Source organism: Macaca mulatta, chromosome 18 (genome assembly GCF_049350105.2).
Source record: "Macaca mulatta isolate MMU2019108-1 chromosome 18, T2T-MMU8v2.0, whole genome shotgun sequence".
Taxonomy (NCBI): Eukaryota; Metazoa; Chordata; class Mammalia; order Primates; family Cercopithecidae; genus Macaca; species Macaca mulatta.
In genome coordinates this window covers 83897301-83920000 of record NC_133423.1, presented here as the reverse complement: position 1 = coordinate 83920000, position 22700 = coordinate 83897301, and the positions used below count along the sequence as shown (strand labels likewise).

The window sequence follows — 22700 nt, the reverse complement described above, 5'->3', positions numbered from 1 at the left end:
TGGATGGATGGATGGATGGATGGATTACAGGTGAGAATCAGAAAACAGGAGAAAGAAACAAATGGAAGAAAATGAACCAAAACCACACACCAACGTATGCTTTACACACACATACACGAGCATTCTAAGGCACGTGGTTTCTTTCACTAAGTACCTCTCTAAGAGCTACCTATGTGGGATGTTTTAGCACTAAAACTTATCTTACTCAAAAGTCAACCAGAAATTAGGAGGGGCTGGGTGCAGCCGCTCACTCCTATAATCCCAGCGCTTCGGGAGGCTGAGGCAAGAGGATCGCTTGAGCCCAGGAGTTCGAGACCAGCCCAGGCAACATATTTGAGAACCTGTCTTTAGCAAAAAATAAAAAAATTAGCCAGGAATGGTGGTGTGTGTCTGTAGTCCCCGTGACTCAGGAGACTAAGGCGGGAGGATGCACTTGTGGAGTAAGAGGCTGCAGTGAGCTGTGATCATGCTACTGTACTCCAGCCTGGGCAACAGAGCAGAAAGGAGGGAGAAAAGGGGAGGGGAGGGAAGGAGAGGATGAAGGAAGGAAGGAAGGAATCCACAAACTGCGCAAATTCCCCTTTCACTTAGGAAGTCTTATGAACTTGCACAGGTGCTCTGCGAGAATGGCAGCAGCCAGAAACAGCATTTGTTTCAGGAATACTGAGTCACCCCGAATCGAGCACAAGATCATTGACCTAAATACTCATCGGACCCGCCTGGAGACCTGCAAGCTGGTCAGAAGCTGCACACGGTGGCAGCCCTTGGCCATTCTGGATTAAAATCACAACCTGTCTTTAGATGGTGCTTCTGGGAAGACCATTTCACCAGCGTAAGAGGCTAGTTGTTCTGGTGTAATCCCTCCCCGCCCCGTTTGAACAGTATCAGTAATCTAGCTAAAGAAAGAGGAAACACGTATCATGAAAGGCTGAACTTCGTACTAAGCCAGCAAGAAACATCATTGGCCTAAATACTGAATTAATGAACAAGATATTTATCAACTGGCAAATATCAATAAGATACAATCAGATCCCAAAAGCTTTTAAGGGACCCAGTAAAAAGGAAGGAAGGACAATTCTGAAAAAGAATTTAATCTAAGGTTCACACTCAATAGATTATTCCACTCCCTGAGTTCCCCTCTTGTCATCTCTAAACATTTGCTCAAAGAAATCTGAATTTTGAAATCATAAAAGCAAAAATAAAATAAATAGCCAATTCCATGACCATAAAATCTTCAAATAAATGCATCTCATTTCAAGTGTTTTCACCATCATCCCTAGTGGCCATTCATTAGCAGATTCCGTTTTAATGTTAACAAAAAAAAAAGATTTCATAGAATTAACTTATTAAGACAAACCAGGAGCTTCAAAAAGAAAACCCTAACATTCTCTGTCAAGCAAAATACTATGGAAGCACAGAAGGAAAGTAAGGGTACCTACTGAAGTTATCTGATTATTTAGAATTTAGGAATTTTCAACTGTCTTGGTTGGAAAAAAAAATGGATTTTGGACAGTGGAATTTCTTTTCTGAATACTAAGTAAATAAATGAAAAACAAAAAGAAATGGAACCAGACATTGGAGAGCTAACATGTTTTCAACCACTATCTGGCCACTGTATGCTTTTTTCTTTCTTTCGAGACAGGGTTTTGCTCTGTTGCCGAGGCTGGAGCGCAGTGGTGTGATCACAGCCTCCAAATCCTCAGCTCAAGCGATCCTTCTGCCTCAGCCTGGCATTACAGGCATAAGCCACTGCACACAGCCCCATTGTGTATTTTCTCATCTTTACCATTATCCATCTATCCAAACTACCACTACTGTTAAAGCAGGTTTCTCAATCTGGGCACGACAGACATGTTGGGCTGGACAAACCCTTGTGATGAGGCTGTCCTGTGGACTGCAGGCAGCCTAACTGCATCCCTGGTCTCTGCCCGTAGATGCTAGCAGCACCTCCCACCTCCCACCTGTGACAACCAAAAATGTCTCCAGATATTGTCGAATGACCTCTGGGGGCAAAATCGCCCCAGGTGGGAGCCACTGCTAGAAAGCGCCCAGACATATAAAATCGTCCCCCATGTGACCACTCAGTGCCTCACATCCAGGCTGCAGGCCACACTCGGAAGCCCAGGCTGCCACCCCACACACGCCTGCCATGAGCACAGCGTGGACGGGGCAGGGCAGGCAGGTCAGGAAAACCCAGCCCTGCTCATGGAAAAGCAACCGCACGTCCACGTCCTACCGGTGAGGAGCCAAAAGTGTCATCCCCAAGTCTCACAAACATCATCATCACCAACGAAAGAACTGGCACTGAGTTCCGCTCTGTCCCAGCCATCAAAAGAATGGCGAAATCTCACACTTAGGCCTTGACACTGGGCTTCTGAAGATCATTAAAAGGAAGAAAATTTTCAAAGCAGAGCTTTTCCACAGAAATCAGGCCATTTTTATTCTCCGCGATTCAATACATCAGCTTAAAAACCAGACCCACGGCACACGGGCTCAGGCCTTTCTGAGCCGGGGCCTCAAGGCTGTGCGCGTCTGTCCTCCCGGACCCTCCAGCACGGCGTGACTCCACGGCAGGAACATGTTAACTGGAAATGATTTGTGACAGCTCATAAACAGTTCTGAATACAAACCATTGTCAAAGGAGGTATTAACAAATTTGCACTTCTCAAGTTCCCACATAGGCAATTTTCTCATCACTCTGACAAGAGAAATGTTTAAGGAAAAGGCAACAGTTCTGAGTTCTTGGGGAACCATTTTCCAAATAAGTGCACCAAATTCCACCAAACAGCGACTTCATTCCAACAACACGGGTTTCCTTCCCCAGCACACACACTTGCCCCACTGGACACTGACGCACCTGGGCTCCCTCCGTTCACCTAACCCCTGCTTTTGACGCCTTCCTTAGGAAAAAGCGGCTCTTTCTCTTCCACGCCAGCACACACACCAGCTCACCAGGGCTCTCATTTTCAAAGGGCTCTCTACGCAAACATCCGTGGGATGCCAGAATGCAGGACGCTGGTGGGGTCGATCTGTAACCTGACCCAAGTACTCAGCACTGTTCACACCAGTCCTACACACCTGCTGGCATTCCTGGGATTTAAACCCAGCTGCCCTAATAAAATACTGATCCCAAAGCAAGAGGTCCTCAGAAAGTCTTAAAACTGTCCTAACTCAGTATTTCCCAAACTTTAAGGTGCACGAGAATCCCCTTGGATCTTGTTAAAAGGCAGATTTTGATGGGGGGATGGGGTCCAAGGCTGAGGCTGAGACCACATTCCTAACTGTGCCCATGTAGCTGATCTGTGACCCCAGGAGGGTGACTCAGAAACAGAGCCAAGAACAGGACCCTATTTTAAAAGAAGAGCAATTTCTACTCCCAACACTGAGCGGACTCACCTCAAATCGCAGGGGGATGCTTTTAGATTCACCCAAGCCTCCCTCCACAGCCAGGGCAGTTCGTGATCTGAGTCCTGCCAACACACATAATCACTGTCTCATTTTCCCTAGAATAATAGGGCAGCCAAACCTTGTGCACACACAGCACCTGTTCCCCCAGCGAATCAAAGTGCTTTACGTCGCATCTTTCTTGGAAAGAAACTCAGTTTGATTTCTGGACAACAATTGACACATAATATCCTAAATAAGTGGTAAGTCACTTTCTGAAAGGCTAGCAAGCACGAAACTTAGGCAGAAACAAGATCATGATGAACAGGAGTGATAAAAGTCAGGCCACAATAACACTAACGCTGATGACAAATTGTCTCCTCACAATAAAAGCCATGATCAAAGTTGTTCCTTCCCTAACCATCCTCACCCTGATAAAATGGAATTCCGGGTGCTCAGGAGAAATTCAGATGCACTGCATCTCCCTCGGCCAGCTCTCCATCGTGGTGCATCCTCTGGTTCCTCCTCCACTCCCAGCACCCCGCAGCCCTGGCCTGGGGAGCCGTCCCTAGGGCCTCAACGCTGCAACAGTCCCTATGGCACCCTGCCTCTCCTCCACCGTGATCCACTCCCCAGAGACCCTGACCCTCTTGAAACCCATGCCCAGACACTGCTCTGCTCCAAACCTGGAAGGGCTCCCACTCCACCTGGACCCTGGGCCCTGTGGGACCTCGCACACACCCACACATACGTTCACACACGCCTGTATGTGCACACGCATGCACATGTGCCCTCTGCACCCCCTGCTCCTCTCCAGCCATGCGGCCTTGACCACTCCAGGCAGCCTCTCACCCACGGCCTTTGCACAGTTTCCTCAGCCTAGAACCTTCCCCAGCACCCATATGGTCACTCCCTGTTCTAATGCCACCGTCTCTGACCCCAATAGCTCAAACTCACTCTTTGTTGAGAATGGAGACTTTCCACTGTCCGCCTCTGCCTCTCCCAGCACAGACCCTCGGCCGGGAGCAGCTCCTGCTATGTATCCGGCAGCACCTCCTGGGTGTGGAGCATCCCGGGGCGCCAGGCATCTCTCTGCAGCTCCCGTGCCCAGCACACAGCACGGCTCTGAAAGTATCTGAACGCAGACACCCCGGTTGTGTCTCTGCCCCTTACTCTTGAGCCCTCACAGGTTCAATCATTTGTTCATATTTCATATTTTCTGCTATCATTTCATCTGATGATTACTGTTTTAGTCTCAGTGCCCTAATTAAATAAGAAGAATTGGGTTTTTCTTTTATTTAACTCTTTTTGACATAGGGTCTTTGTTGCCCAGGCTGGGGTGCAGTGGCACGACCTCGGCTCACTGCCCCCTCTGCCTCCTGGGCTCAAGCGATTCTCACGCCTCACCCTCCTAAGTCGCTGGGACCACAGGCAAGTGCCACCACGCCCAGCTAATTCTGGGGGGTTCCCCGACATTTTCCAGTCTAGTCTCGAACTCTTGGGCTCAAGAGATCCTCCTCCTGCCTGAGCCTCCCAAAGGGCTGGGATGACAGGCGTGGGTCACCACACCCAGTGTGTTCTTTTACATGTTTAATTTGTTGAAAATAGGTGGACATTTTTGTTTCTTGAGGCTCACTCTAGGTCAGAGTAAGGACACAGCCAATTCCGTAACCGCCATGAACGGAAAGACGCCGCTGGACTTCCTGGTCGAAGCATGGAGGGTCAGTGGCACTGCAGGTCCAGAGCGACGAAGAGGCGGGATCCTCTGCCTGTGCCAGCCCTGCTCAGCTAGGCCAGGGAAACTCCTCCCACCCCCACCCTGCCCAGTCTCCAGACCGTGGCCCAGTGCGGACAGACCCTGTCACTGCCACTGAACACACTCCAATGGCTCCCCAAGGCCTGTGAGATCCCAACTCAGTGTCAGAAAAGAAAACCCTGAGCCCATCGGGGCACCCTCACTCCTCACCCCACAGCTCTGGGCCCTCAAAGCTCCCTGCCTGCCCTGGGCCTCGGGCTGTGCCCTCCGCCTTCACAGCGTGACACCGCCTGTCCATGTTCAGCCCTCAGCTCCATCACCTGCCTCCGGAAATCCCTGGGCTTCCCCTCGATGGAATCTCGCCGGGGTTTACGCTTCTCCGCCACAGGCCTCCCCTCCAGCACTCTCTCCCAGCAGCAGGTCCGCATTGACTCATCTGAGTACTGGATTCCTGGGATGCCCCGTGTCACAGCAGGCCCCCAAGCACAGAGCCTTCTGTGGCCTCCGCTCTACGGCTGAGCACACACTGGGCACTCAGTGAGTACCGGCCTGGAGGGCAGGTGAGTAGGCGAGGGGGTGCCACCATCCTGCCATGAGATTTGTTATCAAAAACTCACCCGGCAGCTTCCTGTTCAGCGACACCTGAGGGCCAAAGGGTCAGTACAACCCGTGCCAGAGATGCCCCAATACCCAGAACTTAAGCTTATTCTAATGAAAACAAATAAAACACGGCAGGCTCGGATCACTGTGCCTTTAGGAGACTATCAAAAAGATTATTCTGAATTCCACGTTCTGTTTTCTTTGAATGCATTCCTTCCTCTCCCCACCTCATTTGCAGACCTCGAAGGGTAACGTACTGTACCTCCCACTACAAATCAACCCCGTTAGCACCACGTGTCCTAATCAATCCGAAAAGGGGCCCTGACCACGAGTACTAAGTCAGCCTGAGAGCTCTCAGCCATCCTAGCACGGCTCATTTACCCTGCAGGCCTCGCAGTTCCTTCAAGCAGAGGTGTGGAAAAGGAAAAAAGACTTTTAAAACATGACTCTTCCTAGATGTACACCATGCTTCTCAAAAAAGAGTGAGCAACACCCTTCAGTCGACAGCCTGAGCACATTCACGCTGACAGCGGTGGCGCCCAGAAAAAGCGTCCAGCTTCCCCACCACAGCCGATCACAGCAAGGCTCCGGGCAAGGGTCCTGGTCTCCAGCCTCACACCCCCCACCCCATGTCTGACACTCCTCCTCACCTCCCACCTTCTCCTGTCACCTTCCTGGGTCCTGACAGCACACCAAGGCTGAAAATGGCCACCGCCACCACCACCAGGCTCCTCAGAGACTGGGGCCCAGGCCGTGTGATCGCACATTTGTATCTGCAGAATATCACCAGGACTTGGGAGCAGGAGCAGAGACAGGGTGCCCAGAGTGAACCAGGCCTGCACCCTGGACCCCCGGTGCCCCAGTTTCCACGTGAGCACTCACCTGTCTCATGCCATCTGCTCACAGAAGCCTCGTGGTGCAGCTAGTGGTTTGGAAAACCAGCAAAACAACAAGACACAAAGAGAAGCAAAGCCTAACGAGACTATGCGGACACTATTCTAGGAACAGTGCAACACTGCTCTGCAGAAGGGCTCAGAGCCAGACACCCCTGCACAGAAACAGCTGTGGATGTGGAGGGCCGACAGCAAGTGAGACTGGTTCTACCTGTCACATGAAATGAGGCCTTGACCTCACAGGAGCAAAGAGCATCTTTGTTCCTCACACTGGCAGGACCCCTTGTCATCCTTCACATGCGCAGCTATGCCCAATATGGTGGGGGCACCACCGCGTTCCCAGGGTGCAGCTGCAGCACCAACCTCGTCATCAGTCTTATTGTTTCTAGCTGTCATTGTCATAATATTAAGCAACTGGAAGTTCATCATTTGTGCATCAAAGGCTGCCTGAGGTCAGTCACCTGGTCAGACATGAGGTGCGGCCTGCCCTGGGTCCCCGCACCTAATAGTACACCTGGCCAAGTGTGCACAATGAATAACTGTGGAAGGCATGAATGTGTGTCTGCATTTGAGCTTCAGCAACAACATCAAGTTTTCATTAAAAATTTAATGAAGGCCAGGCACGGTGGCTCATGCCTGTCATCCCAGCACTTTGGGAGGCCAAGGTGGGCGGATCACCTGAGGTCAGGAATTAGAGACCAGCCTGACCAACGTGATGAAACCTCATCTCTACTAAAAATACAAAAATTAGCCGGGCGTGGTGACGAGCACCTGTAATCCCAGCCACTCGGGAGGCTGAGGCAGGAGAATCGCTTGAACCCAGGAGGCGGAGGTTGCAGTGAGCCGAGACTACACCATTGCACTCCAGCCCGGGCAACAAGAACGAAACTCCATCTGAAAAAAAAAGCCAATGAGGCTGGCAAGAGATATATTCTAATACAAGGAGACATTGCAATGCAGACCGTTTCTCCTTGGAGGACCCAAGTCCCCTCCAAACAATCATATATCTATAGAACCATACAAATAACATTCTCTTCAGCTTGCTTCTTTTAGTCATGAGGGTTGAGTTTCCATATACTGAGACTAACTTGTTTTGAAGACCAAGGAGAAAGGCATCACAGCCCCCTCAATAATGGGCCACAAGTCAGGAACTCTGGGATTTGGGATAAGCAATTTTTCTTCAAGATATCATCTCCTTAAAATGTAAACAGAGGCTTCATTGAAGCTGTAGATTTCTTTGGGCAGGATGATCATGTGAACCATATAGTACTTCTTACAATCCATGAGTACGGGATGACTCTCCATTTGTTTGTGTCCTCTTCAATTTCTTTTCATCTATGCTTTGTAGTTTTCCTTGCAGAGGTCTTTCACCTCCTTGGTAAAGTTTATCCCTAGGTATTTTAATTTTTTTGTAGCTACTGCAAATGGAACTGTCATCTTGATTTCTTTTCCACCTGGTTGGTTCTCTATAGAAACAATATTGATTTTTGTATGGTAATTTTGTATCCTGCAACTTCACTGAATTCATTTACCAGTTCTAAGAGTTTTTTGGTAGAGTCTTCAGGTTTTTCTCTATATAAGATCATGTCGTTTGCAAACAGGGACAATCTGACTTCCTCCTTTCAAATCTGGATGCCCTTTGTTTCTTTCTGACTGCTCTGGCTACGACTTGCAGTACATGTTGAGTAGGAGTGGTGAGAGTGGGCATTCTTTTCTTGTTCCAGTTCTTAGAGGAAAAGCATTCAGCTTTTCCCCATTTAGTACGATGTTAGCTGTGGCTTTGTCATTTATGGCCCTTATTGTGTTGAGGCACATTCCTTCTACACCTAGTTTTTTGGGAGTTTTTATCATGAATGGGTGCTAAAGGTTATCAAACGCTTTTTCTGCATCTATTGAGCTGTTCATATGGTTTTCATCCTTCATTCTGTCGATGTGATTTACCACGTTTCTTGATTTATGTACACTGAACCATCTTTGCATCCCTGGGATGAATCCCATTCAATTATCATGTAGTAGCTTTTTGATGTGTTGCTGGATTTGGTTTGCTTTTATTTTGTGCAGATTTTTGCATCTATGTTCACCAAGAATATTAACCTGTGGTTTTATTTGTTGTGTTCTTATTTGCTTTTGGTATCAGGGTTATGCTGGCCGTGCAGAATAAGTCAGGAAATTATCTTTGATGCAATTTATTTGGAATAGTTTGAGAAGAACTGGTATTTATTCTTCACTAAAGGTTTGGTAGAATTCAGCAGTGAAGCCATTCAGTCCTCGGCCTTTCTGCTGTGGGAGACTTTTATTACTGATTCAACTTCATTACTTGTTAGTCTGCCCAGGTTTTCTTTTTCTTCTTGGCTCAACCTTGGTAGGCTGCATGTGTCCAGGAATTCAGCCATTTCCTCTAGGTTTTTGACTTTATTGGCATGTAGTTATTCATAATATTCTCTAATGATCCCTTATATGTCTCTGGTATCCACTGTGATGTTTCACTTTTTCATTTCTGATTTTATTTATTTGGGTATTTTTCTCTTTTTTTCTTAGTCTAGCTAATGGTTTGTTAATATTGTTACCTCTTCAAAAATCCAACTATTTGTTTCATTGATTTTGTATTTTTCTGTCTCAATTCCATGTATTTCTGCTCTTATCTTTACTTATTTCCTTCTACTAAACACCAAAATACCAATGACATTCTTCACAGAAGTAGAAAAAAAAAAAAAAAAAAAAGCCAAAGTTTCATATGAAATCACAAAATAGCCAAAGAAATCCTGAGCAAAAAGAACGAAACTGGAGGTGTCATACTACCAGACCTCAAAATACACTACAAAGCTGTAATAACCAAAACAGCATGCTACTGGCATAAAAACAGACACATAGACCAATGGAACAGAATAGAGAAAACAGATACTAATCCACATATGCACAGCCAACTGATTTCTGACAGAGGCCAAGAACACTCATTAAGGACATTCTCTTCGATAAATGGTGCTGGGCACGTTTACCTACGTAACAAACCAGCACTTCCTGCACATGTACCCCGAAGCGTAAAATAAATAAATAAATAAATAAATAATACTGGGAAAACTATATGCATATGCAGAAGAATAAAACTAGACCCCTACCTCTCACCGTATACAAAAATCAACTCAAAATGCATCAAAGACCTAAATGTAAGACACTAAACTCTAAAACCATCAGAAGAAAACACAGGGAAATGCTTCCAGACATTGGTCCAAGGAAAAGTTTTATAAATAAGACTTCAAAAGCACGGGCAACAAAAGCAAAAATAATCAAATGGGATTGTATCAACCTAAAAGCTTCTGCACAGCAAGGGAAGCAATCAACAGAGTAAAAACATGACCTACGGAATTGGAGGACGTATCTGCAGACAATGCATCTGATGGAGGATTAATATACAGAATATACAAGGAACTCAAAACATTTCAACAGCAAAAAAAAAAAGATCTAATTTAAAAATGGGCAAATTTGAGTGCAGACATTTCTCAAAAGGAGACATACAAATGGTTAACAAATATTAATATATGAAAAAATGTGCAACATCACTAATTATCAGGGAAACCCAAACCAAAACCACAATGAGGTACTATCTCACCCCAGTTAGGAAGGCTACTATCAAAAAGACAAGAAATAAACGCTGGTGTGGATGCAGAGACAGGGAACCGTTACACGCCGTTGGTGGGAATGTTAGCTGGTATAGTCACTATAGAACCGCATGGAAGTTCCTCTAAAAACTACAACTAGAACTCCCATATGATCCAGCAGTCCTGCTACTCGGCACTTACCCAAAGGAAAGGAAATCAGGATATGGAAGAGGCACCTGCACCTCCATGTTTACTGAGCACTATTCACAATAGCCAAGATACGGAATCAACCTAGGTGGATCCACAACAGAGGAACAGAGAGAGAAAATGTGGAATATATACACCACGGAGCACCATTCAGCCATACAAAATGAAAGGCCATCATTTTGCCACAACATAGAGAGAACTAGAGGGCATTATGTTAAGTGAAATAAGTCAGGAACAGAAAGTTAAACACCACAGGTTCTCACTCATGTGGATGCTGTAAAAAGTTGATCTCATAGAAGTAAAAAGTAGAAAAGAGAATACTAAAAGTTGGGAAGGGTTGTAGGGAAAGGGGGATAGGGAGAGAGTTATAAAGGATGCAAAATTACAGCCAGATAGGAGTTCTAGTGTTCTATGCCACTGTATGATGATTATAACTAACAGTAACTTAATATACAGTTTTAATTAGCTAGGAGGATACTGAATGTTCCCAACACAAAGAAATGACAAATGTTTGAGATGATGGATATGCTAATTACCCTGATCTGATCATGACACATATGTATCAAAACATCACTATGTACCCCATAAATATATACAATTATTATGTGTCCATGTTTAAAATAAAATACTTCAAAAACGTAAATAACCGCAAGCAGTTAACACTTTACAAACACTAAGAGCTATTAACATCTTGGTGTGAAGTAGCTTAGCAGTTAAACTTACAAACCTACTAGCAGGCCAGTGGTTCCTCCCACAATTGCTGCATCACATCTTATGGGGTGACTGCTGTGCCGACACCAGCCAATCACCCACAGAGGCACAGAAACAGAAAGTTCTGCCAGGGCAAGGGAGGACACTGGACATGCAGAGGTGACACCGGACCCTCGGCATGGAGGGGAAGTATGACGTGGAAATAAGGCAGTTTTCCTTCTGTCAGACACTTTGTTTTAGTCTGGCTCTTATAATCACGTATCTCAAAAAAGTGGGGCTGCGGCCGGGCGCGGTGGCTCACGCCTGTAGTCCCAGCACTTTGGGAGGCTGAGGCAGGTGGATCACAAGGTCAGGAGTTCGAGACCAGCCTGACCAACATGGAGAAACCCTGCCTCTACTAAAAAAAAAAAAAAAAAATCAAAATTAGCCAGGTGTGATGGCACATGCTGGTAATCCCAGCTACTCAGGAGGCTGAGGCAGAAGAATTGCTTGATCCTGGGAGGTGGAGGTTGCAGTGAGCCAAGATCAAGCCATTGTACTCCAGCCTGGGCAACAGAGGGAGACTCTATCTTTTAAAAAAAAAAAAAAAAAAAAAAAAAGGTCGGGGGGCTGTGTGCAGTTGGACAGGTTTTCTGAACCACTGGGTCACGCTGAATAATAAACCTCAACTGTAAGTCATGAATAATGGCTCCGGAGGGAGCGGGTGCTCCAGCAAATCCCATGGCCTATGAAAATTGTGGCAGAAATCGGGGGAAGCCCAAATCCAGTTCTTATGCCCAGGTGCTTACAGTAGCAACCCTGGAGCGCCACCAGCAAGACACAAGGTGACTGGAGATGCAAGACAAGCACACCGCCAGGCGCAAACTCTGCAGGCCTTGTGCGTGTGTGGAGGGGCTGCCGGGGCTGGGCCACCAAGACCCCTTCATTCACATGACACGCGCAACATGGCTGAAAACGGGCAGCCGTCAACAGGACCCACTAGCATGCTCTCTACTACAGAGTTTGAAAATTTTACCATGATAAAAAGCTAAAAATAAAATTATTTAAAGAACAAAGGATAAAAAGCAGTGGTTAGAGGCAACATGGCATCCTGGACTGGACCTGGGAAGAGAAGAATGACATTAGTTGGTAGAAGAACTAGTGGAATTCAAGTCAAGCCTATGGTTTTCATTAGCAGTTTTCTACCAATGTTAATTTCTTAGTTGTGATACGCGTGCATCATCACATAGGATGTTAATGCCTTTACAGGAGGCAGGGCACACAGGAACTCTCTCCAAGATCTTCTTAAGTCTTCTGAAAACCTACAATTATTTCAAAACAAAGCTTTTCATAAAAAAGCGGTGGCTTAGTGACAGAAAGGGGAGGCACAGAGTTTAAAATCCTGCCGCTGCCCTAAAAACACAATCTGTAATTCTTACTACCTCCTGGCACCTAAGCAACAAGCCTGTGGCTGGAATTTAAAAGACTGTCTGGTGAGAAAGGATATGTTTCTAATCAGGACATGTAGAGGCCTAGAGTTTACCCAAAGTCTTTTTTGTCCTTACCCACCATCATTGTGTCTGTGTGCAATGAATACTCATCTATTAGGACATTTTAAAAAAGCAAACAAAAAAAAACTGGTAGATAAAAAAGACATTACAGATTTTCAGGAACAAAATTAACCTAGTTTATAAAGATCTCCTGTTATTGATCGTGATCTACCTGCAGGGCTGTTGGTTTAACCCTGAGGTTATGAAGCACAGATGCTCCTCTCTAGTGTGACTAATGGAAAATCAGGTGTGCAGACCGGGTCTGCCGAACGGCGCAGCAGGAGACAGCCTCGGACACGGTGCACTCCACAGTTGATCTCTGGAGGCCAATTTTCCAAGACACTGACAAGACAGGGGATCCTAAGGCCCTGGATCACATTTCCTTACAGACTCCTGCCCACTCCAATACCGACTGCAGCCGGGACAGCTGGCCAGCCACCCCACAGTGGCTGTGGTATCTGCATTTTATATGGCACTGACCTCGGTGTGTGTGCACCCATCAATAGCTGGAGGGCCAGGACACCATAAATCACTCTGCCTCTCCTCATCACCAATCAAGCACTTTATAGAAACCTGACCAGATTTCTGGGAGTGATTTAGACAAGTGGCATGTGATAACACAACAGTGTTACTGTCTATCCCAAACTCAGGACTGCAGAAATGCACCGGAATGCACATCACCAGGCACCAGGGCGGCGAGATCCCCAGGGCTGCGCAGGGGCCCCAAGGGCACAGAGCCGTCTCAGCAAGGGCAAAAGCAGGCAGAGCGTGAGGCCGGCGATGGTCGCAGACCACCCAAATCTCTGGAGGCTGCAATTAGCTCTTCAGGGAAGGCTTTGTGGTGACTTCAGGCGATACGGGTTATCTGAATTTATCATCGTTCGCACACTTTAATTAGCCTCTAAAAATACAGGGACGCAACCTTCATGCCAATCTTTGTTCACACATTGAATCCATTTTTAACAATGCATTTTTAATTTGCTCTTGAGCATCTACTTATACATCTGTCAGTGCCTGCCTTGTAATTCCAGGCAGATACTGACTCCTCAGAAAAGAGTAATAATAGCTGCAGAGCTGAGTCCCGAGTGATGCTCCGTGCAAGACACGGGCTCAGCACTTTGCACACTGTTTCCCTTCGTCTCCACCAGGCCAAAAGCAAAAGTCGACAACCCGAGACAAGGAAACCGAGACGAAGAGAGGCTGGAGAACAGCCAGCGTGCACGCCAGGTGGCAGAGCTGCAAGGGCCCTGCCCCTCACCTGCAGGCCAGCAGCTGCCATTCCGAGCTGGGTGATGCGGGAGACTCCAATTGCCTCTACCCCCTTGAAGCAGAAATGATGATGCTGTCTGCTCTGGTTCCCTCCACCGGAGAAACGCTGCTTTCCACATTTCTTAGGGACACACGGGCCATGGTGAGATGGACACAACCAGGGTCCAAAATGTAGGCCTGAGAGCCGGCCCTGCATTTCTGACTTGGGCTGACCTGGGCACAGCACTTAATCCCCTTGACCTTGGCTTCACATATGAAAAGTGACGATGCTAATAATGCCAATGCCCCATATCACAGCAATTGACAAAGTCCTGTATGAATATTAATTAGGTGTGGTAATATTTCCTGCTGGAATAAACTCAGCAAAAACTTCAGGCAGGCCCCCAAAATTGGTATCACTTGAATCCAACGCAAGACTAAACACAGCTGCCCTCCTGTGCCTGTTCTCGCCTCTTGTCTCCCCATTATTTCTGATACTGAATAAGCTCTTGAGAACAGAGGGGCTGGGATGAAGTCACACGTGCACCCGCACAGCCCAGGTGCACATGGGTCCTGTAGACTCAGGATGACTCCTGCCCAGGAGCTCCACGTGGACTGGTCGCCCCTGAGGTTTCTCCACATTTTCCCTCGTGACGCTGACCCAGGCACAGCTCCCCCTTAAGGGAACCCATGCCCCCCACCAAACAGAGGGTGCCGTCGACCATAAAAAGGCAAATGACACTGCTCCCCAGGAACCTCATGTGCGGAGAGTGCCCCACAGAACTGCAGGGGCCACAGACGGACCAGACGATTCCGTGCTCTTGCTTGTTTCTCCCAGAGAAGCTCACAAAATTGCTAACGAGGCGTGTGATGCCTGCTTTCTAAATATTCATTAAATTTCACTTTAAAATGAGCACTCCCACCTGTCCACGAAGACAGCAAATCTCAACCGTGAGGTCAATCCACAAGCCCCGCCCAAAGCTCCAGTTCCACACAGAACGTTCAGAAGGAAGACCTGCCGGATGTGGATGTGGATGTGGGTGTGGGTGTGGGTGTGGGTGTGGATGTGGATGATGTGGATGTGGATGTGGATGATGTGGATGATGTGGATGTGGATGATGTGGATGATGTGGATGTGGATGTGGATGTGGATGTGGATGTGGATGTGGATGTGGATGTGGATGTGGATGTGGATGTGGATGTGGATGTGGATGTGGATGTGGATGTGCTGCCACAGGACGTGTCCTGAGGGAAGAGGGAAGGCCAGGCCTAAGCTTTTGATGGTAACACTTGCAGGTGTAAAGGTAAATGACTACAATATTAACCAGAGTACACCCCACAGGGGTCAATAAAGATATTTAAAGATTTCAAGGATTCATTCGTAATTATAACAACAAACAGAGAGGCATAGGTAGGTAATAGAGAAAACTTGGGGCCTTTACCCTAACATTTTATATTTATGTTTGGCAATTAACTCAAATAACTGACAGATCAATAGGAAGGCTGACAGGGTGGAGGGTGGGCAGGATGAATGATGTGCAGATGAATGAGTAGATCAGTGGGTGGATGTTAGGACAGATGGGTGGATGAATGGATGGGTGGGGATGTGGATTAGTGGGTTGGGTGGGTGGATGAATGGGTGCACGAATGGATGAATAGATGGGTGGTGGGTAGATGGATGGATAGAGGAATGAGTGGGTGAGTGGACGGGGGTAGATGGATTAACAGATGGGTAGGCGGATGGATGGATGAATGGATGGTAGATGGGTGAGTGGATGAGTGGATAGATAGAGGAATGAATTGGTGGGTGGGTGTGTGGGTAGATGGATGGGTGGGTGGATGAATGGGTGGGTGAGTGCATGGTGGACAGATGGACGGGTGGATGGGTAGGTGGTGGCTGGGGAGATGATTGACGGATGGAGGAATGGGTAGATGGGTATATGGATGGATGGGCAAATGGACAAATGGATGTGTGGGTGCATGAGTGGGTGGGTGGGTGGATGGATAGAGGAATTGGGGGGTAGGTGCATGGATGGATGGAGAGATGGATGGAGAGATGGATGGAGAGATGGATGGAGAGATGGATGGAGAGATGAATGAGTGGGTGGGTGGGTGGATGTGTGAGTGGGTGAGTGCATAGTGGATAGATGGATGGGTGGATAGGTAGGTGGTGGTTGGGGAGATGATAGATGGATGGAGGAATGGGTGGATGGGTAGATGGCTGGATGGAGGAATGAGTGGATGGGTAGATGGATGGATGGAGGAATGGGTGGATGGGTAGATGGATGGATGGAGGAATCGGGGGTTAGGTGCATGGATGGACGGAGAGATGGATGGAGAGATGAATGAGTGGGTGGGTAGGTGGGTGGATGTGTGGGTTGGTGAGTGCATGGTGGATGGATGGATGGGTGGATAGGTAGGTGGTGGTTGGGGAGATGATAGATGGATGGAGGAATGGGTGGATGGGTAGATGGCTGGATGGAGGAATGGGCGGATGGGTAGACGGATGGGTAAATGGATGGATGGATGTGCAGGTGCGTGAGTGGGTGGCTGGGTTGCGTGGATGGATGGATGGATGGGTGGGGTGGATGGACAGAGGAAGGGTGGGTAGGTGCATGGATAGATGGACAGATGAATGAGTGGGTGGGTGGGGGGGTGTACAGGTGGATAGGTGGATGGGTAGCTGGGTGGGTGGATGCTGACATAAAGTTTCAAGTGCTGTTCACGTATTTTGTCTCATTAATCCTCCTCATAGGTTGAGAGAGATTCCAGTGTCCACTCTACAAAAGTCAGTGATGTGCCCAAGGCTAAGAGCTGGAAGCGGCAGACGCCGGGGACAGCTCAGCTCCCTGGTTCTCGCCTCCAGGGGGCCCTGCCTCCCACACCATGCTTCCCATGGAAAGGTGGCCTACTCCCTTGGAAAGTCCAGCTGCAAAACGCTCTCAAAGAAAACACGGCCTGATCAGCTGGAGTCAGACATAAAGCCTTTAAGTGCTTCCAGCAAAAAAAAAAAAACAGCCCCAAGACACTCAGCTGCTGCAGAACCGAGAGATGTGGAAATGAAGGCACAGGGGCAGGGCAGGCGCCAGGCGCAGGGCAGGCCGGTAGGGAGAGGAGCACCCAGCACACAAAAGCTCCTGCAAGCCAGGACGTGCCTACGTGTAACAGCTGAAACCCAGGTCAAACAGCTGGGTCAGAGCTGCGTGAAAGGCCAAAGCTGTTGGATAAGATTTAAATAAACGGCCGGGCGCGGTGGCTCAAGCCTGTAATCCCAGCACTTTGGGAGGCCGAGACGGGTGGATCACGAGGTCAGGAGATCGAGACCATCCTGGCTAACACGGTGAAACCCCGTCTCTACTAAAAATACAAAAAACTAGCCGGGCGAGGTGGCGGGCGCCTGTAGTCCCAGCTACTCGGGAGGCTGAGGCAGGAGAATGGCGTGAACCCGGGAGGCGGAGCTTGTAGTGAGCCGAGATCGCGCCACTGCACTCCAGCCTGGGCGACAGAGCAAGACTCCGTCTCAAAAAAAAAAAAAAAAAAAAGATTTAAATAAACTACTTCAAAACTACTTTTATGAGAGCGAAGTAAAACAGTAAATCTAGCGAGTACGATGTACCCACTGACGCGACGGTTACAGCGAACACCAAGACCTCACCGCAGGGCAATCTATCTGTGTGACAGAACCGCACTTGTGCCCCATAAACCTATTTTTTAAGTTTTTAATTAAAAAATAACAATGCAGAGTGGCTTACCAAAAAAAAATACCACGTTTGCATTAAGTTCTTACTTCTTTTTCTCTATACTATACAGACCACATGGGATTTTAAAGGGTAAAATATTACCAACCTCTGTACTATTGTTCTAAAAATCCATCATTAGGAACCGCATGAAGGTGGTTTTTCCATGTCAAAGCGCAGTCCCTCAAGCTCTTGCCGGCCCTACCTGAGTCAGACGAGTCAGATGCCACCCAACACCTGGCCATAGCTCCAGGCCTGAAACCAAAGCACCAGCAGGAATCAAACAGCCTCTTCAAAGAGCTTCCTAAAATCTTAATCCTTAACTGGAAAACGCAGCCGACCAAATCAAGCACTGGGGTGACCGGGTAAAACTTGAAATACTGGAATCCTAAACAAAATTGTTTTGATGAATTTCCCACAGACGTGAAAACAAGGGATTCCAGGAAGTCAACAAGTCGGGAGCGCTTCCTTGGTTTAATGAAGCTCTGTTAAACTATTTTCTCTTTCTCCTAGAACCCCAATCTTTTGTTACTGTTTTCAGATGATGTGTGTGTCTGCGGCTGGCTTCACATCACTCTGGAAGGAAGCCAGGTGTTCATAAAGACAGGCCACGTAGCCCCGCGCCTGCAGACACCCCAATGGACACTGGCCTCGCCGTGATGACGTGGGTGAGAAACCCGCCCCAGTTTGACCTCTGCAGTACACAAAGGTCTGTGGGACGTGAACCCCATGACATTTACTTTTAATCACAGTAAAAGATGTTAGACGCACGAGGCAACACGACTGTCATCTTTGCAATCTCGGTCTCCAACAGGAGTAATTATGGCATAGGACCTATTTCACACATCCCTGTGAAAGCAGCATCCAGGATGTTCAGTCGGGGAGGGGACTGTGGGGACGGAGGCAGATTCTCCACCGAAGGCAGAGCGTCCTGCAGTGGGAGGCTAGGGCGGTCACCCCTCCACTGCCAGCGGTCAGTCAGGAAGAGGAGCTGGGAGGCTGGGGCGGTCACCCCTCCGTTGCCAGCGGTCAGTCAGGAAGAGGAGCTGGGAGGCTGGGGCGGTCACCCCTCCGTTGCCAGCGGTCAGTCAGGAAGAGGAGCTGGGAGGCTGACCCTGGAGTCCCAGCAACACCGGCTTTTAGCAGGAGGCCCGGCCTTCACCTGCTGCTCTCTCTGCCCCCACACCCGTCCTTCAGACACGCCCTCGGTCCCACCACGCTGACTCCCACATAGCCTGGGTTTTGCTGTCTACCTCGAGGCAGGATCACTGCTCCATTTAATCCTCAGCGTATGAAGACATTGTGTACAGAGTGATGATGAGCGGCAGACCTGCTGCAGCACCCGGGAGGCTACCCTGGAAGCCTCCGGAATGAACTTCCGCGTGTATCCACACAGCGAAAGCACACAGCAGACACCGGGGCAGCATGGAACTCAACGCTGTTTCGGTCTTTATGAACCAACGCCCTGTGAGGTGCCGTGTGAGGTGTCCAACAGACACAAATAAAGCCCGCCTTGGCCAGGCGCAGGGGCTCACGCCTGTAATCCCAGCACTTTGGGAGGCCGAGGCAGGTGGATCACCTGAGGTCAGGAGTTCCAGACCAGCCTGACCACCATGGGGAAGCCCCGTCTCTACTAAAAATACAAAACTGGCCGGGTAGTGGCGCATGCCTATAATCCCAGCTACTCGGGAGGCTGACGCAGGAGAATCACTTGAACCCAGGAGGCAGAGGTTGCACCAAGCCGAGATTGCGCCATTGCACTCCAGCCCGGGCAACAAGAGCGAAATTCCGTCTCCAAAACAAACAAACAAAAAAAAAGGCCTGCCTCGAGTAGGGTCAGTTCTCTCTTAGGCAAAAATTGTGAGACTAGACCACAATCCGTCGTCATCCCTCGAAAGCTGCTGTCTCACTTATCCACTCATCTGGCAGTCACTGAAGACCTATTATGTGCTGGGCGCTCTGGGGGGCACCTGGAATATCAAAGTAAACAGGGGGTCCCTGATCACTGAGTTCCTAGTCCATGAAGAGAACAGATGCCTGCACCGTCCATTAGAAAACAACAGTGTGCACGCATACATGCGTGTGTACACGTGCACACAAGCACACACATGCACACAAGCACACACACGCACATGTGCACACAAGCACACACATGCACACACGCACACTACAGACAAACTCTGAGGATGCACGGGGCAGCAGGGACCTCTAGCCCAGGTGCTGACGCTGTCTCGGAGTGCCTCAAGGCCGAGGGAGGCTGAAGCAGCACCTCCCAGGACAAAGAACCCACAGGGTGGCCATGGGAGAGGCGAGAAAGGGCCCAGGAAAGGATGTGGGCATGTGTGGGGGAGGCGGTGTGAAAGCTCCCGCTCCCGCTTCCCTTCCACCAGCTCACAGGGACACCAGGGCCGGGCCTGCAGGCTCACAGCTCCTGCTGGACCAGGGGCTAAGAGTTCAGCAAGCCGACCCTCGAGACTAGGGAAGCCTCAGGCTGCTGTGTTGGAAGGCGAATGTGTGACTCTTTCAAAGCGCCCTGGCCCTGCATGCGCCCGTCTCCACCACTGACGTGGGTCTGGAGTCAGGTCTCTCAGAACGCTGGCCTAGTCATTTAACTAATGCGCAGTGAGTTTCTATGTCCAAGGTCATCCAAAACACGGTAAAGCCAAAGAAATACGGACACACTTAGGAAATCCCTTCCTTGGCCAAGCAGGAACAGGGACCCTACGACTGGCACGAGGAGAGCTGCACGGGCCAGCACGCTGCCAGGAGGTCCCCAGACGTACCCACGGCAAACCAAACGGCAAACCAAGCACACAGCACAGTCAGGAAGGGGTGAAGGCTGCTGCAGCACAAACAGTTACAGTCACAGCCTTTGGCTCCGCGGCATCTCACGGCCGATACAGCCCGCGTGGCGCGGGCCACCACGGAGCAAACCCCACGGGCCACAGCTGGAGGTCTGCCAGCCAGCAACTTGGGGCTCCACTCTTTCCAGGCCCGCCAAGGACAGTGAGGGCATCTCCATCTGGTCCCCAGTCCATGCTGTGACTGGCGCAGGCGTTACAAGAACGTGGAACAGAGTGTGAACGAGCGCGGCCGTCCTGGGCCTACTGAAGGTCTCTCTAGCAGGATGGCTGGCCCAAGCTCCCTCTGGACAACTGCTCCTTTCATTTGCTCTAAGACTGTATGATCATTAATACCTATAATTCATTCTGACTAATCAAAATTCATCCTGGTTAATTCACTAGCTAATTAGAATTTAAAAGACTGCCACAGCCATTCAGGCAAGATTATTTAGGAGCTATTGAAATCCTCGCACAAGACGTAGGTGAAAAGGGAGAGGGAGTCTGTTTAAACTTCTAAGTGGCCCCTGCACTCCCCTTTGTTTCCTCAAATCCCTGAGCTCAGCAGGCTAATCTCATTGGATTAGCTGCGTTAACATTTCCAGTATCGTCTCCCTAACACCAGGCCCCTCCAACCACAGGCCTCGCGGGTCACACATGTTTTCTCAAGCCCGCAGTTACAAGCAGCAATCTTTTTTTTTTTTTTTTTGAGACAGAGTCTTGCTCTGTGGCCCAAGCTGGACTGCAGTGGTGCGATCTCAGCTCACTGCAAACCTCTGCCTCCCGGATTCAAGCAATTCTCCTGCCTCAGCCTCCTGAGTAGCTGGGATTACAGGTGTGCACCACCACGCCCAGCTAATTTTTGTTATTTTTAGTAAAGACAGGGTTTCACCATATTGGCCAGGCTGGTCTCGAACTCCTGACCTCAGGTGATCCGCCCACCTGGGCCTCCCAAGTGCTGGGATTACAGACATGAGCCACCCGCCTGGCCTTACAAGCTGTAATTTCAACGTCCCCGCTCCCACCACAACCTCAGCAGGAGCAGGGGCTGGGGCTGTTGAAGAGGAGCAGGAGGCACCTCAGTGAGCTCCCCGGGAATGTGACGTTATAAATACACATTTCCACACAGAAACACAGGCGTGGTCACCACCCAGGAGAGGCTGCCTATGTGTGGGCCCCTCCCCAGGCAATGAGTCCCTCCAGGATCCTGAAAGTAACCCAGATTTGCTGCAAACCTCAGAGATGTGAACCCAGGCTGGCAGGACTCTGCAGCCCACACCCTCTGGCCTGCACCACGCCGGCCCTCAGTTCTGTGGGTGCTGAGTCCCACCATGTGCACCTTCTCCCACCTGCTCTCCAAAATAACCCAGCTTATCACAGAAAGAGCACAGAGTAGATGTAGAAAGTCTTCCTTTTGTGTGAACACTGACAGCCCAAATAAAGGAGGCATCAGGTCCATCCGACAGTGCTTCAAGACGCTTATAAATCGTAAAAGATTGCACGGCACAGGCACCTCTAATATCCTTCTAGTTGAGCAAAAAATCATCAACAAGAGGCAATGCACGAAGGGGACCAGCTCCGGATGCTTTTAAGAGGGCGCTCCTTCTCGTTTCACAATAAACCACATCCATTCATCCAGCAATCCGTCTCCAGTTCCAATACTGGAAAACAAGGAAGCAAAATCCTGGGTTCATGCTTAGGTAGCTCTGTGATTTCATGCCCTCTAGACTTGGGAAAGGCAGATATTCTGGCAACTGCTGTTAGTTTACAGCTCCCAGTAGTTCCTGGGGTTTTAGGTGGATTTTCAGAGCAAGCTTGTACATAAGGATGGCTGGTAACAGCCTCACTCCACCATCCGTTTCCTTCACTATCAGCCCAAGCGCCATGACTTTGCAAGGGGGCAGACACACCAAGGGTCGGCATCCAGGAGGCCACCAGACTCTCCCCCAGCTCCCATTTTAGAGACGAGATCTTAACAGCATGTGACCTCAAACAAGGTGCATAAATTCCCTAGACCTCAGTTTCCTCATCTGTAAAATAGGACTGATCACTACACTTCCCAGCCTCATAAATGAATTACACGGGTCAAATGAAGGAACACATGCAGCGTGCTGGACCGCAATGCCTCCATGAAGTCGGTCTCCACAGGGAAACTGAGGCCAGAGGTCTTGAGTGGTCACAGTGACTGGTGCAGGGCTG

At 49.0% G+C, this 22700-nt stretch overlaps 1 protein-coding gene across 19 annotated transcripts in view; it reads right to left on the bottom strand.

Annotated features, from left to right (window-relative positions):
* LDLRAD4 (low density lipoprotein receptor class A domain containing 4) overlaps positions 1 to 22700 on the bottom strand; it is a 446527-nt gene that overhangs the window by 401572 nt on the left and 22255 nt on the right. Inside the window, exon 1 of one of the 19 annotated variants that reach the window (XM_077974604.1) lies at positions 2352 to 2412. The gene's annotated coding sequence lies outside the window, so the exon portion shown is untranslated. 19 annotated transcript variants of the gene reach the window in all.